Source organism: Gopherus flavomarginatus, chromosome 2 (genome assembly GCF_025201925.1).
Source record: "Gopherus flavomarginatus isolate rGopFla2 chromosome 2, rGopFla2.mat.asm, whole genome shotgun sequence".
Lineage (NCBI taxonomy): Eukaryota > Metazoa > Chordata > Testudines > Testudinidae > Gopherus > Gopherus flavomarginatus.
In genome coordinates, this window is record NC_066618.1 from 155,279,619 (window position 1) to 155,295,376 (window position 15,758).

Genomic DNA, 15,758 nt, shown 5'->3' on the forward strand with positions numbered 1-15,758 from the left:
TACTGCTGTCAGAAGATGTTTTTCTGTTAACAGAGGCTGCTGGGCCATTTTGTTCTGGAGTGGCTGGTCACCTGGCCTCAGTCACTTTGATGTCGCACTTTAATGGACAGATGCAGCAAAAGACGAGTCCCGTGACTGCTACGGGCTGTGTGCTGTCAGGAGCTGTGAGCACATCTATCCTGCCATTGAAAACAATCAGAGCACATGTCACTCACACAATGCCAGCAGCACAGGCGGAGCGTGAAGGCAAGCTGGGCTGGGGGTGGAGATTAAAGCCCCAAGGGTCAGACAGCAGTGGGGACAGAGCCAGCTTGGCTGGAGCCTGTTACAATAAGCCCATTGCACTGTTGTTCATTACATATAGTGGTGCCCAAGAGCCCGATTAAGAACCTTGACATGCGGATGGGGATGCAGCAGAGCAGGTGTCTAGTCCCAGCTTGGCTACTGATGTCCTATGTTACCTTTGGCAAGTCACTTCCCTGCCCTGTGCCTCAGTTTCCCCATGCGTAAAATGGAGATAATGCTAGTGCCCTTCTTTGTAAGGCACCCTGAGAGCTGCAGATGAAAAATGCTATATAACAGCTGTGTGTGTCAGGCCCTAGTGAATATAGCCTGTAACCCCTATCACCTGGAGGGCAGGAGGAGGTAGCATCCTCTTTATACAGATGCAGGCATGCACACCACTCCATTCAGCAGGGGGGTGACCCCTGCCATGGGGCAGTGCTGTGAATTGATGCCAGGTGCCTGCTTCCAAAGCAGACAGCCCACTCAGTGATCCCAGCCACCGATGCGACGGCACCAGTGCAGACCATGGCAGCTGTGCCCGCCTGTGTTAGGGCTTTGACCCACTGCAGCTGTGTCCAGCTGGCTGAAATCTCCACGGGCAGCAAGGCCGTAGACGTAGCGTGAATCATGTTTATTACAGCAGGGCCAAGCTCACAGCCCTGTTGTCCTAGGCTCTGTATCCTTTGTTGTTTCCTTTAATCTACAGTAATACCCTCCTGGCCTGGGAGTGCCTGTTTGTGTGCAGTAATTCTAACAGGACCAAATCTGGGTGTCTTGTAGCTATGCCTGGGCGCAGTCAGCTAGGGAGAGAGATACAGGGGCTGTCTGTGTCTCAGTCGCCTTAATAAAGAATCTGCATAGTCACCATTACAACTGAGTCATGGCTCTTTTCTGCCTCCAGGGACCCTGCAAGACCTAATGGTCCTGAATAGCACCAGTGCCTCACAGTCCCTGGTTACCCTGGCTTGAAGGGGTATGGAGAGCCAAAACTGGCTAACCACCCTTCCAGCAAGAGAGATCAAAATCATGGTTGGTCTTCTTGGGGCTCAAGGCAGGAGAGGGAGGCTGATCCAGCCTGAAAACCACAAGGCACATGCACAGAGGAGTCCAGAGGGGGAAGGACCGGGAACGCTGAGTCTGCAGTTAGTGAGGCTGAGGACCGTTCTCGTATTTTGGTCTCTGAGTCATTCAGCAGCTGGGAAATGTCATCGTTTGGTGTCTCGGAGTGAAGCGGGGTCTGCCCTGATAGAACATGCTAATATTAGTGACTCAGGGCTAACGTGCTTGGGGTGAGTGTGATAAGTTCCTTGCCAAGCTCTCCCAAAGAACCAGGCCCTGCTGCTGTGTAGGTTAGCAAAACTTCAGCCCAACTCAGGGGCTGTCTAGCTGAGAAATCGGGTCTTGACTATATACTGTGGGCAGGAAACCTACCTACCTTCCCAGCTATTGGGCTTCCCCCCTCTCTCCCCAAGACCCTGTCGCAATCCAGGAAAACTGCACCTGTAATCTCCCTCCGTAGTCCCATGATGGCACCCACTCAGGATTCCTCAGCCATCACCTCTCTTGGGCAGAGACCCACGTCTCTCTCCTGATCCATGTTTTTCCAAGCTGTACAGTTCCCTGCCTACATGGTGATATCCCTGTGCTTTACTTTCTCTTCAAAGGCTATGAACAGTTGTAAGTACCTGCAGTTACAAGTTACCAAATGGCCCTTTCTAAGCAAGCACATGTATTCTTAAGGTGAAAGCATTACAGGAAAAAAAACATACTAAAACCAATAAAAGATCCTATATGTGTGCTAATACAGTCACCGGAGATCATCCTCTAACTCCAGCGCATGTTGGAGTCAATCCTTCAAACCCCACCAAGGGGGTTTTCTGTGGTTACAAGTTCACAGCTGCCTTAGTTCAGAACCAGAACACCCAGGAACGGTTCAGTCTTTCCTTTATAACAGCTTGTCCCTTTGATCTTCCGACTCCGGGAACAGATAATCAGCAGAGAGTAGCCCTCTCTTCAGGGCATAGCTTCAAAAGGCTGGGGTTTTCCATAGCCAATAGAAAGAATCTGCATCCACCTCCCCACTAGAGCATGCCCAGGCAAAACACTTGATACAATTTGTCGCAAAAGTACATTCTTGCTTGGCACATTGTTCAATACAGTCCTCTGAAGTACATATTACTTCTCAGGGTTCATATCCCATCTCCTCCTTGAGCGGTTACACACAATCCCAGCCCTCAGTAATACATAAACCATTCATTTAACAATGGACCTCAAAGACATCTAAACTTAATTCAATAGGCTTTCCCATTGCTAGTTCAGAAAATTGCCCTATCTGTCACAGCCATAGCACTAGGCATTGCTAAATCTGCCTAGAGATCTGCTTCCTCTTACAGATGCAGTCACTTGGAAGGAAACATACTCTTCCCCCCCCCACCCCGGGAACTGAGGATCACATCTAACCTGGCACTCCCAGGGCATGCTGGCATAAGGCTCTCCCTTTACTAGAAGGCTCACTGTTTTCTGCTTCCTGCCAGCTGTGTTTTGACAAGCCAGGAACCGCTCCTTTTCCAGCTGTGCAAATAGCCTCAGACGGGCAGCACCCTGTTACCTGGACAAAAATACATCGTATTATAAAATAAAGTCACGTAAGGGGCCGGCCGAAAGCAGTTAACATAAAAACATTAAAGACGCCTTGAGTCTGTCACCATAAACCATTCAAAAGCCGTTCTGCCCCATTACCTGTGTCAGCAAATTTATTTTTTTTTCCAGCCTAGGATTATTTAGCCCTAAGATGTATATATGAAATCCCTAGGTGTGTTTGGAATTAACAACCTGCTCCAAAGCCCACTGAAGTGGGTGGCAAGGCTCAGTCGCCTTTGGCTCAGGCCCTAAATACCTAGCAAACACACTGCTAAGTGTTAACAGACTATCTAGTAGAGTGTCAGCCTTGTTCTCCATTGGTCTGTATCGCTCCAGAGTGGTGTGGGGCTGGCGGGCACTGAGACTGGTAAGGGACTACGTCACCTGTAGGAAACTAGTCCCGCTTTGTAAGCGACAGTAACTAGAGGCTATCTAAGGCTTCCATGGATGGGATCAGACTCCCACTGAAGTCACTGAGGGGTTGTGTGGCTGCAGGGGGATTACTGTGCAGTGATCACTGCAGGATTGCCGCCTGGATGGAGCAAGTTTGTATCTCAACCGAGAGGTGTCCGCAGGTGTCACTGCCAAATCCCCAGGGGCGTGATGGCAGCCTCAGCAGAGGCACTATGGACTGAGAGCCACAAAAGCCGTAGTCAAAAGCTGGGCTAGGCATTAACGTCTCTTGATGTGCTAATGGCCGGTTTCTAAGGGGACTTAGCCTCAGTGTTGCAACGCCTACCTTCTAGGTGCCTCCTGGGATCCCCTGCTCTGAGTTAGCACCTGGGCTTTAATGCGCGGGGGGAGTTAGGCACCCAAGAATGGGCTTTACAAAAAAGCCGACATGCTGAACAGGGAGCAGCTTGATAGCTAATGGGAAATGCCAAAGAGAAGGGTGAGGCCTAAACTGCCCCCCCAAAGGGAGTTAGGCACCTCAAGCCATCTGGGATTGGAAGCTGGGAGCCCCGTCCTGGACTTAGGACTGACCTGGTTTAGATGCTGCTGCTGCTGCTGTCTTCACCCAATAGTTAGCATCCTCACCCAGGTTGTGAGAGACCTGGGTTCAAATGTCTCCACTGCTTGATGTAGAGAAGAGATTTGAACCCACCTTTCCCCATATCCTAGGAGGCAGTACCTAACCACTGGGGCTATAAGATATTCACAGGTGTCAAGCCCAGAAGGAACCACTGGGATCATCTAGTTTGACCCCCTGTATAACACAGGCCAGAGAACTGCCCCAGAACAATTCCTAGAGCAGAAAACAGCCAAACTTCTGGGTCACGCTCTCTCCTGCTGAAGCTGTTCCACTTTCTGTAACATTAAAGATCCAGAGAGGGTGAGAAGGACTCTATAAACTGGTGGTTAGGGTGCTCCCCTAGGGTTGGAAGACCTGGGTTGAGATCACTGCTTCAGGGGAGAGCTCTATCCAAAACATCCCCAAGGAACAACTGAGATGGCTGGCTCAGAACCATGCGATCGGCATCTCCGTCTTTAAATGGGCCTAATGGAGCCTGACAACAAGTCCAGGGGGAGGGCGTGCCCACACCGGCCCAGTGGGGCCTTGCTAATAAAGGGCTCGTGCCCGTACAAGCAATGCACTCCAAGGACGTGAAGCAGAAGGCCACCTGATCTCTTTGTTCTCCAACACCTTCAGTTGGCAGCTTTGCAGGGGAGGGGCCCAGGCCATCAATTGCCAGGAGACAGAGCATCAGCCATTCTCTGTGCAGACACCATCACACTGGCCCTCTAAAGCTCTGCAACAATCACACCCCCTTATCCTACCACCTAGATACTTAAGAGCTGCATAGGGGAAACTGAGGCACCTACACAGTATTTAGAGAGAACATTAAGAACAGTCCCACTTCGTCACAGAAGCTGCTCCGCAGTGAGCTCACCTCCGTATGTTTTTAGTTCCAACTTCATTGCTTAGTAAACATGACGCCTAAACAGGAGGGCCGCAAATTGTTCTTTTGCCAACATCTTCTGTAAGAGCCACAGGTTACCCACACTGAGCCCAAGCTCAGCAGTTTGGCAGGGCGAAAAACCTGTCCAGCCTGCCAAGCCAGTAAGAAGGAGCAACTAGAGAAAAATTGCTGGGACAGGAGGAAATATATTTCTTTGTGACAGCTGGCTCCAGCCCTGACTCTCTAAGGATGGTATCTCTGGATATTTAGTGTACTTAGACTAAGCCTATTAAAGTGGCCAGGGATTTTTTTTTTTCTTTTTCAGAACCCTGGGGGTTGGTTTATTTTTGGGTACCTTGCGACACCTGACAAAGGCCTGATTTTTAGGGCATGCAGAGCTTCTGCCTTACTGAAAATAAGGTCCCTTTGCCATGTTTCAAAGAGGGCACCCAACGTCCCTAGCTTTCATATCGGGGCTGCTCTGGGCAACAAAAATAAATCTACTCACAGCACTTGCAGGCTGGGACCTTGCTGCTGTGTTTAAATGCATGAGAACAGCTGGGATGAGGGGGAGGGACTTTTCTCTGAAGAAACAGGAAGTAAGGGAGGGGAGCCAGGTTCCAGCCCATGATACTCTGGGAGTAAGCCTATCGTGGCCACTTAGCTACACAAGTTGCTTCTGGGAAATCTCAGTAGTGGAGGTGGCAGCTCTGGGATGGGAGCTGCCTGGGTGTGTGTCCCCGCACATGAGCTGCCTTGGTCTTGGTATTTAGAGGACCCCGGTGTGGTTTGGACGGAGCTTTTCCTGTCATTCCAGATGCACAAAGGCATTGACTGGGATGTTCCTCCTGGTTATGCCCCTCTCCTCCCTGTGCATGCTTTCCAAACACGCTGACCCCCCCACTGTGGTCCCCCTCCTCTAGGAGGGGCAAAGTCAGGGTCTGTGACCCTGTGGATGCAGTAAGAGGTATCCCTTTATCATCTCTCCCTTGCTGCCAGGGGTGGCTCCAGGCACCAGCACGCCAAGTGCGTACCGGGGGGAGGGGGAGCAAGCCACAGGGGGCGCTCTGTCGGTCTCTGCAAGGGCGGCAGGCAGGTTGCCTTTGGCAGCTTGCCTGCAGCAGGTCTGCTGGTCCCGCGGCTTCGGCGGACCTCCCGCACGCGTGCCGCCGAATCCATGGGACTGGGGACCCCCCGCAGGCACGCCACCGAAGGCAGCCTGCCTGTCGTGCTTGAGGCTGCAAAATACCTAGAACTGCCCCTGTTTACTGCTCTGCTGAGGACCACAGCCGCGGCTGCTTCCTGCTGACTGTAAGTAACCGAAGGCATGTCCAACTTTATGAATTTCTGTTTCATTCATGGTTGAGCCTGTTTTTTTATTCTTCAGTTTAATGCCCTTGTGTAGTGCCACAGGCTGGCTGAGGTCAGCCTTGCTGCCTTTAGCATGCAGCATGTCCCCTTTGTTCTCTGTGACCCGGTCGCTGTGTGTGGTAAATGTTCTTTGAGAACCTATGCTGATGCCTAAGGAAGGCAGAGTGTGATGGGGAGGCCTAGAGCCTATGGGCACTGGACTGGGAGTCAGGCCTGGAGCCTATTCCCAGCTCTGCCACTGACTTGCTGTGCAACTTGGGGCATGTCATTTTCCCTGCTCAGTGCCTCAGTTTCCCCGCTCACCTGTTGTTGTCTTGTGTACTTAGATTGAAAGCTCTCTGGGTTGGGCACTCTCCCAGGGCTGGCCTTAAGGAAAATGGCACGCTGGGTGAACTTGTATTTTGGCACCCTGGGCCACTACCTCCCCACTCACCACCCCCCATGTTCTGCTGTCTTCCCCTGGTTCTCCCCAACGTCCCCGCTGCCTCCTCTAGCCTCCCGCCTATCCCCCTGCTACCTCCATCAACCCACTGCCCTGAGCTCTCTTCCATGGCCTCACTCCCTAGACACAACCCGCTTCTTGCATTGCGTCTTGGGCAGTCACCTACATCACCCTCCCATAAGGCTGGCCCTGCGCTGTCCTTACTATGCTAAGAGTCTGAGCTGTCCCCTTCCCTTGAAGTTGGGGGTGCAGGCATAAGTTTTGATGTAGCCAGCTGTTGATACATCAAATAACATCTCCATGAAGAGATGCTACTAATGAGGGAAGTGCTGTTGGAATCTGGGGTGCAGGGGGGGAAGGATGTGGTGAGAGGGAAGGGGATTCTTAAGGGGATGTGTGGCACTCTAGGACTGGAATGCTCTGAGCATGAGGATGAACCAGGAGAGTGGACAAGGCAAGGCAAAGTCTGTGGGATCTCTTCTGGGGTATCATTGCATCTCCCTCCCACAAAAAGCACTGGCTCAGACACTATGGTCATTGTACGGGAGAGACAATGCTGGTGGGATTGTTGGAACTTCCACCTAAACTTGATTGCTGGTGGGACATATGGATCTTCCCCCTACCCAGTAAAAGTCTAGTTCTTTCCAGACTTACATTGGTGCTTTCAGTGACTGGAAGTTCCCAAAAACTGTTGCTATCTGATGGCTTTTGGGTGAACTATATGAAACCAAGGAATGATCTCACCTAATCAGCAAATTTGACTGGTGGTTCAAGACCTCTTTGCTGCCTGTTGAGAGAACCTGTTTCCCCCCTCTCCAATCTAGTCAACATCACTGTTGCACCACTAGTGGTCATGGCACCTGGAGCACTCTGGCCCAAGAGCTCCTAGAAGTCCTGAGGGCATAAAGAGTCCCTTAAAAGCCAGCAGCTAGGCAGGTCAGGTTCAGTGTTGCTCTTGCACAGTGAAGTATAATATCTTTCCATGTTTCTCTCAAGGTCTGTTGAGTGGTGGGCTGGATTGCAGGTGGGGATGGTAAAGTGAAATGGAGCTGCCTGAACAATGGTGAAAAGCTTTTTGTGAAAACCCTGGGGAGTTTTAAAATGCTCTTATCTGGCATTCTCATCAGGCTTTTGAGTTTTCCCCTCTGTGTTTTCCTCCTCCTTTTCTTGCCTCTGAAAGGAGAGCAGGAATCCCAAACTCACCAGAAACTGAACAAAAACTTGTTCCAATGGGAAAATGGCACTCTGCCCTAGAACTGACGTGTTCCTCTGGGCACAGCCCTGCCTGGTGCTAGGGGGCAGATGTGCGTCGTGTGAGGGATTATGTCTTTGTTCTGTGTTTGTACAACACCTAGAGCAGTGGGGTCCTGGTCCATGCCTGGGGCTCCGGGGCGCTATCCAAATAACTAACGATAAGCAACAAAGGAACAAATGGCTGGATGTTAAGATAACATAGCGGCTTCTCATTCAGCTCTCTCTTTAGCATCAGGGCTATCGTCTCCTCTTCTTTAAGAAATAAATAAATTTCAATACCATTTAACAAATCAATAGTGCAAAGGAACGCACAATGGAAGAAACAATCCCAATTCCGTATGTATAATGTTGGGATCTAAATGACCTGTTCCCTCTCAAGACAGAGATCTTGGAGTCACTGTGGCTAGTTCTCTGAAAAACTGCAGCTCATTGCATAGCAGTGGTCAAAAATGTTAGGAACTATTAGGAAAGGGATAGAAAAGAAGACAGAAAATAACATAATGCCACTATATAAATCCGGGGTGTGTTGGCATCATCGCCTATCCCTGAATGCAGTATCCAGTTCTGGTCACCCCATCTGAGAAAGGATACAGTGGAACTGGGAAAGGGTCAGAGAAGGGCAACAGAGATAATCAAGGGTATGGAACAGCTTCCAGATAAGGAGAGGCTAAAAAGAGGAGTCCTAGCAAAGAGATGAAGAAAGAAATGTTGTTTACCCTTTCCCACAATAAAAAAACCAAGAGTCACCCAATGAAATGAATAGGCAGCAGGTTTAATACAAACAAGAGGAAGTACTTTTGCACACAACACACATAATTAACCTGTGGAACTCACTGCCAGGGGATGTTGTGATGACCAAAAGTATAACTGGGTTCATAAAAGAACTGGATCAATTTATGGATAGGTTCATCAATGGCTATTAGCCAAGATAGTCAGTGATGCAACCTCATGGCTCTCTGGAACCCTAAACCTCAGATTGTCAGAAGCCAAGAGGGGAAGACTGGGTGAATCATGCCAACTGCCTTGTTCTGGACATTCCCTCAGAAGCTCTGGCACTGGCCACTGTCAGAGACAGGATACTAGGCTAGACAGACCATTGTTCTGATGCTGTTTGTCCATTCTTATGTTCATTTGTGCGAATGTCATGCTCCTTCTGACAGGAAAGTGTGCATGGGGAGAGGGCACTGGAACATTCAACACATACAGCTTTGTGATTTAAGCCATTCCTGTATGATTAGAACAGGGAACTGCAAGGAATTCATGAATCACTGAGTGAAGCTCTGGCCTGCATTGTGCAGGAGGCCAGAACAAAGGAGCCAAATGAGTCTGGGCTTTAAATGGTGAATCTTTGATCTCAAGTATTGAATCATAGAAGATTAGGTTTGGAAGAGACCTCAGGAGGTATCTAGTCCAACCCCCTGCTCAAAGCAGGACCAACACCAACTAAATCATCCCAGCCAGGGCTTTGTCAAGCTGGGCCTTACAAACCTTTAAGCATGGCGATTCCACCACCTCCCTGGGGAACCCATTCCAGTGCTACACTCCTAGTGAAACAGTGTTTCCTGATATCCAGCCTAGACCTCCCCCACTGCAAATTGAGACCATTGCCCCTTGTTCTGGCACAAGGAGACTCTGGTTCCCGACTGGCGTTCCAATGTGCTACTGAAATACACATAATTAATAAGAACCAAATTCCCCTCCCCTGAGCCGGTTGCTGGTAAAGGTTCAAATCTGGCTCCAAACATTGGCTCAAGTCTCTCTCTGTTATTTACCAACAAACCTAGCAGAGTGCTTTGTCTCTGAGTCATCCCTCTAGTCCACACCATCTCCTGGCATCTAATCTGCAAGCAGATCAGCTCTCGCAACCCGATCTCTCAATAAATCACACTTCCCTGTGCTGACAGGGGCTTCCCTCTGGTTTTTTTCGCCACAAGGAGCTAGATTTGAACGCATGCCCACTTCTCTTTCAAGCTGGCAGGCAACCCATTTTACACTGGGACTGTGAGTGGGTGGGGGAATGCCAGAGCTTGGCAAGTGCAGAAGAAAATGGTGCCAATTGCTGCTCAGTTATTTGCACACAGATTTTAAAAAAAACAAAACCTGAATGTTTACGGGCTGCTTCGGGAGCACATGCAGTGCGTCTGAGGGTACGTCTGTGATCAACAGTCAGATCTGTGAGACCCAGGCTTGCGGGCTCGGTGTTTCCAAGCCCACATTGGGCCGGCCACGCTGCTTTGTAAACGTGAGCATACAATTGCTGGATCCGGGTCTCGCAGCTGACTGCACTACACACTACGACTTGGGTCTGCGGCTTGACGATAGGGGGTGGACCTGAGCCCCAGTGGGACTAGGGTTCTGACCCACCTGCTTCGCAGGCTCCTAGGACCTGGGTCCCGAGTGCTTGCTGACCTGAGTCAGACTGGTTTGTGTGTGAACAAAAGTGGGTCTTGGGCTCCAATCTGAATCAGAGCCCAGTGCACACAGACCCAAGAGCTCTCAAAATCTCCAGAGCTGACCCTGAAGTCACCACTCAGGCAAGAATCCCATTGAAGCCAGTGGAATTCTTGTCTACTGCAATTCGGGGCGAGGGGGGGAGGTGTTTGCAGCTCGGGAGACAGACCTGGTACCTGCACTAGCTTTATCTGGGCTAGCATGGGTAAAGCGGGCTTCAGCGTCTGCAAGGAGAGCAATGCAAGTAATTGCTTCCAGGTGGGCTCGTACGGCCCATGCTGAAACCGATTCTGCCCCGTCTACTACCATGCTGGTGCACACCCCCCACCCCAGGTTGCAGTCACACCTCAGATTGCAGTGTAGACATGCCCGTGTTAACTTCCTCTCCGAAAATAACATTTTCCACGTGTTGGTATTGGCTTCCCACTGGAAACCAGTCAGCGAGGAAACTAGCCTGTTCCACATTTAATGTCTCAAATGTGCCCGCAGGAAAAGTGTTTTCCTAACTGGAAAATCTCAAACGGGATTTTTTTTTCCAGGAAATATCCTCCCATTTCAGCCCTGTTTTTTAATTTCCTCCTTAAAAAGCCCACTTTCACTGTGCTGCTTAGACTGGACTAGCTCCTTGCTAAGGGATGTGGACAAATTGGAGAGAGTCCAGCGGAGGGCAATGAAAATAATCAGGGGGCTGGGGCACATGACTTACGAGGAGAGGCTGAGGGAACTGGGGTTATTTAGTCTGCAGAAGAGAAGAGTGAAGGGGGATTTGATAGCTGCTTTCAACTACCTGAAGGGAGTTCCAAAGAGGATGGAGCGAAGCTGTTCTCAGTGGTGGCAGATGACAGAATAAGGAGCAATGGTGTCAAGTTGCAGTGGGGGAGGTCTAGGCTGGTTATTAGGAAACACTATTTCACTAGGAGGATGATGAAGCACTGGAATGGTTACCTAGGGAGGTGGTGGAATCTCCTTCCTTAGAGGTTTTTAAGGTCAGGCTTGACAAAGCCCTGGCTGGGATGATTTAGTTGGGGATTGGTCCTGCTCTGAGCAGAGGATTGGACTAGATGACCTCCTGAGGTCCCTTCCAACCCTAATCTTCTATGAGTCTATGATTCCACTGGGTTAACCAGTTGAGGAGTTGACCCAATGAATTATGTTAGGGATTAAATAAATATTCCTAGCCGTTCGTGTCCCCCAGTTTCTGTCTAGCTGTCTGCCTGTCCTGAGGCTGTGAGCTCCTTGGAGCAGGGATCATTTCCTTCTCCAATATCTGGAAAGCAACTAGCACATCATGGGTAACTAGTGGAGCTCACTATCAAAAGGAATTCTAGTTTGCAGAGGACTTTCTTGGCTTCCACTCCTGCAGCTGGCACTCATGAACTTTCTAATGCCCGTGTTGATGCAGCACTGGCATGAGCAGTGCTGGGAACTGGTTGAGGGTAGCTGTTGAAGGGGGTAATTTGCTGTCTTCTGCTTCTTGATGGGAGATTCGTATTTCTCCTTAACCTGGAATAAATCTTCCAGACTGGAAGCACATGCCTTGCTCTTTTGCAAAACCACAATAACCACACCGAGCGTCCACGAGCCCATGTGGCACATCACTTGCTCTTTAGCTGGCGACTTGAATTGTCTTGCCGCGCTGCCTCTAGCAGGTCGGGTAAACTTCTGGGGCCTGGAGTCTCCTGTTGCTTATTGTGGTTCTACACTGGTTGAGCTCCACCGAAAGAAATGGGAGTCACTTCTGCTTTATCTTGGAGCTTTGGGCCCCAGGTACTTACACTGGGATTTTCAAATGGTCTTAAGGGGATTAGGTGCCCAAATCCAATTGAAAGTCAATGAGAGCTAAGTGCCTAACTCCCTTAGCTCTCTCGAGAATCCCAACCCAATGTGGAACACCTGCCCTACAACCTGCATCGGGGTAATCTCCCCAGAGCTGGAGTTAGAAGCTATGCTCTCAAAGCTCTGTACGTGCATCTCGCATTCGCTCTGGCTTGCAACGTTCTTTCGCCCACACAAGTGGACACTTGAGTCCAACTCTGCCCAGTGGTTTCTGCTCTTACACCTGGAATGTGGCTTGGGGGCCAAACGCTCCGGTGGATCAAGTACTTAAATATCAAATGACCCGACGTGTGTGCGCCTGCGCCTCTTGTGCTCCCAGATTTGGGGGGGTTGCACCTGCTGAGGGCTGTATAGACAAATCTGCCAGTGTAAACAGAAAAGCAGAGCTGAGGCCCCTTGAATAATACAGCCCTGTGCATAATACTCACTTCCAAGGTCAGGAAACATAGCATAAGGAGGAACCTTTAAGTGGACTTAAAAACAGACTTAGGGATTGGAGCCAGGAAGCGGAGGGTGGAGACAGGTAGCATGTAAAATGCCGCAAGACACGACTGGGAAGGCTTGAGCCGGCTGTGTATATAAATGACCTTTAGAAGAGGGTATAATTTCTAAAGTGGCCAAAACCTGCTGGCACCGCTGGAGGCCAGGGTGTGGTCAGTGAATGCAAACAAAGCCAGGCTGCACGAAGTGACAGAGCAGGGGTAGGGTGGTGATCGGGTATTTGTATCCCTAGCCCATTTGGGCACTTGTGCAGCCTCTGGTGTATTTAGAGACTTGGCCAACTAGTAGCGCCGGGGATCGCTAAATGGGGGAATGTGTGTCTCAGAAAGTCTTGACTCTGCAGAATGAGCGCTCCCACAGTCTTCTTCCCAAAATCAGGGGCATTGTCCAGGCAAACCATCATTGTTAGGAGCTGGCTCTTGTGTGTATGCTGCACTTTCTGGGGTAGAACTGGAATTGTTCCCCTGTGGGTCATGGGCCCTACATTGCTAACAGCTGCAATCAGGTTTCTTTCGGCACCAATGATAGTTGAAGCTAGACGAAATCGGATAGGAAATAAAGCATAATTTTTTAACAGTGAGGGTAGCTAACCAGTGGAACTACTTACAAAAGGTTGTGGTGAATTCTCCCTCACAGGGAATTTTAAAATCAAAACTGGATGTTTTTCTGCAAGATCTGCCCTAGCTAAAACAGGGATTATTTGGGCGAAGTTGTATGGCCTGTGTTATGCAAGAGGTCAGACTAGAATAAATTATCACAGTGGTCCCTTCTGACCTGGGAATCTATACACCTATAGGGCACTGTGTTTACGGTGTGGGAGGCAGACTGTCCATTAGAGTGTCTCCAAGTGCTTTATGACTGAGCTAACTTTCGCCTTCTGTTTGGAAAATCATTATTTAATTGCTTGACCATCGCACCCAGGAGCCCCAGTCAAGGCCCAGCGCCCTATCGTGCTAGGTGCTGTACAAACACAGGACAAAAAGACGATCGTGCCCCACCGAGCTGACAATCTTGGTGTTAGACAAGAGAAAACAGATGGATCCAGAGAGTGTAAGGAAACAGACAGTATTATCTAAAGAGACGGACAAAAGGTGGGGGCAGAGTGACAGGGTGGTGGCGGCAATGGCATGTTACATCCACGATTTTGATCAGAGGGTCAGTTGGGTTTGGGGTGGGTTTCTTTAGGCGGGGATCAGCGAGGTGGGAAGGGAAGGAGGGAGAGAGGCAGCAGCAGGTGTGGAGCGAAGCTGAGGTGAAGAGACGGAGCGTGCTGGAGGGAGGAGGAAGGCTGGGAGCAAACAGCCAACTGACACAGGGCTGAGAAAGCTAGAGAACATTCTACATGCTCTGTGTAGACCCACATCCCCGCTCTAAGCTGGAAGAGACCTTCACAGTCGCCAGAATAGGATACTACACCCCGTCTGCGCTGGTGGCTGTGGCGAGAGCAGGCGGGGGGCACGGTGTGTCAGCAACATAACCCAGGAGACGTGCCTCGTGCTCTCCCTGCAGGGGCCATGTGCCCAAGCAAGATGGTAGTTCAGTCTCCATGGTCCATTCTGCTTTCTGCAGCTGGGGCAGTGACATGGGACTGTACTAAGACCACAGACTTGCCTCAGAATGTGGTTGCCAGAGATGAGGGGGTGGGTGTCCAAGAGTCTTTGCCTCCTCACTGTTTAAATGGGGTGGGGGGCTGTGCCCCCCACTTGCGAGAAATTGAACTTGGCAGGTGCAATGAGGTGGGAGGAGGGGAGTCAAGGGCACTGGGTGGTGTAATGAGATGATGGAGGGACAGCTGGGTCAAATTTGAGTTCCTGGCGTAGTAACCTGGCACACAGCTTCACAACACCACTCCTACTTGACCAGTTTGGGATCCTTCCTCCTACCCCACACTTTTGCTGTCCTTCCAATGTCCCTGCTTGAGGGGCACCAACCACTAACAATATATAGTACCTCAAGATTTTTTTAAAAACAAACATTAATGGCTTTTGATACAGATAACGACACCACATCTCCTGCTAACCAAACTGGTCCCTGCCAGTGGTACTTTAACTACTGTCCACAGGGTGTGGTCTGTTGGGCTGAGTTACCTTGGACAAACTCAGAATGAAGCTTAAGCTTACCCACTAAGGTTTCTTTTTTAAGCGCCAGACTGAGGCCAGGAGTCTGGCCTCGGGCTTATTGCAAGGTATTCTCCCCACAGCTGTCTGGTATGTGACAGACGTGCCTACAGAGAGGAATGAAATATTGGCTAATCAGCGGTGAATCAGCTGCTGCCTGTTATCATATAAGCCGTAGTCTCCCCTGGTTACAGGAAAACATAAGGGGAAATGTGGTATAAAGCATGTCACCTTGATTGCCCTTAACGGAGAAGGAAACAAATCTTGCGTTCTCTTAGAGATCCTTGTGTTTGTGTGCCCCTATGTATGTTATTTTTCTACATATGTGCATAATGTATATTTAAAAATGGTCTTCAATTTTTTGATCTGTTTTAGAAAATAGATTTTCAGCATTTTCACTTCCTAGATCTTGAAACAGGCCCCGTTTCATTTTTTGTGACGCTCAGCAAAACTTTTTTCTGAAGCGGACGCTACCTGCAGACCAACAAGCCCAATTTTTGGTAAAACGAAACCAGAACGTTTTGCTCACTTCTACCACAATTTCACAAAAGCTCCAACTTCAAGTCTACGGCTCTCCTATGTACTTTTTTTGAGGAGAACTTTGTCAAAAAATGGCAATGACCTCTGGTTCTACTTACAGTGCTCTTGCAAATCAAGATGCAGCATGGGGTTGAATTGTCAGAAAAAGCCTGTGACAATGTCCTCTGTTGCATGCACCTAATTCTTAATCTTGCTGTGAGTTTAAGAAAAATAGAGAAGTTTCTCATCTAAATGGAAAGCCTAGAAAGACCTTGCAACTATCCCCTGCGTAAGGAAAATATGCCAGTTTCTCCGTTCTTAGGTGAATATTTCAGTCTTACCCCAGGACATGGAAATTGTCGTAATGAGATCCAATTCATCGGCCAGATCCACCCAACTGAAAGCAATGAGTTTATGCAAACTTTGAACCGTGCCTTCTTC

The 15,758-nt window shown here is 49.6% G+C and overlaps 1 protein-coding gene across 1 annotated transcript in view; it reads left to right on the forward strand.

The window, feature by feature from the left end:
- Positions 1-1,757: 1,757 nt before the first annotated feature.
- Positions 1,758-15,758, forward strand: part of TIA1 (TIA1 cytotoxic granule associated RNA binding protein) — a 222,085-nt gene continuing 208,084 nt past the window's right edge. Inside the window, exon 1 of the mRNA XM_050940173.1 lies at positions 1,758-1,762. The gene's annotated coding sequence lies outside the window, so the exon portion shown is untranslated. The remainder of the gene's footprint in view (positions 1,763-15,758) is intronic.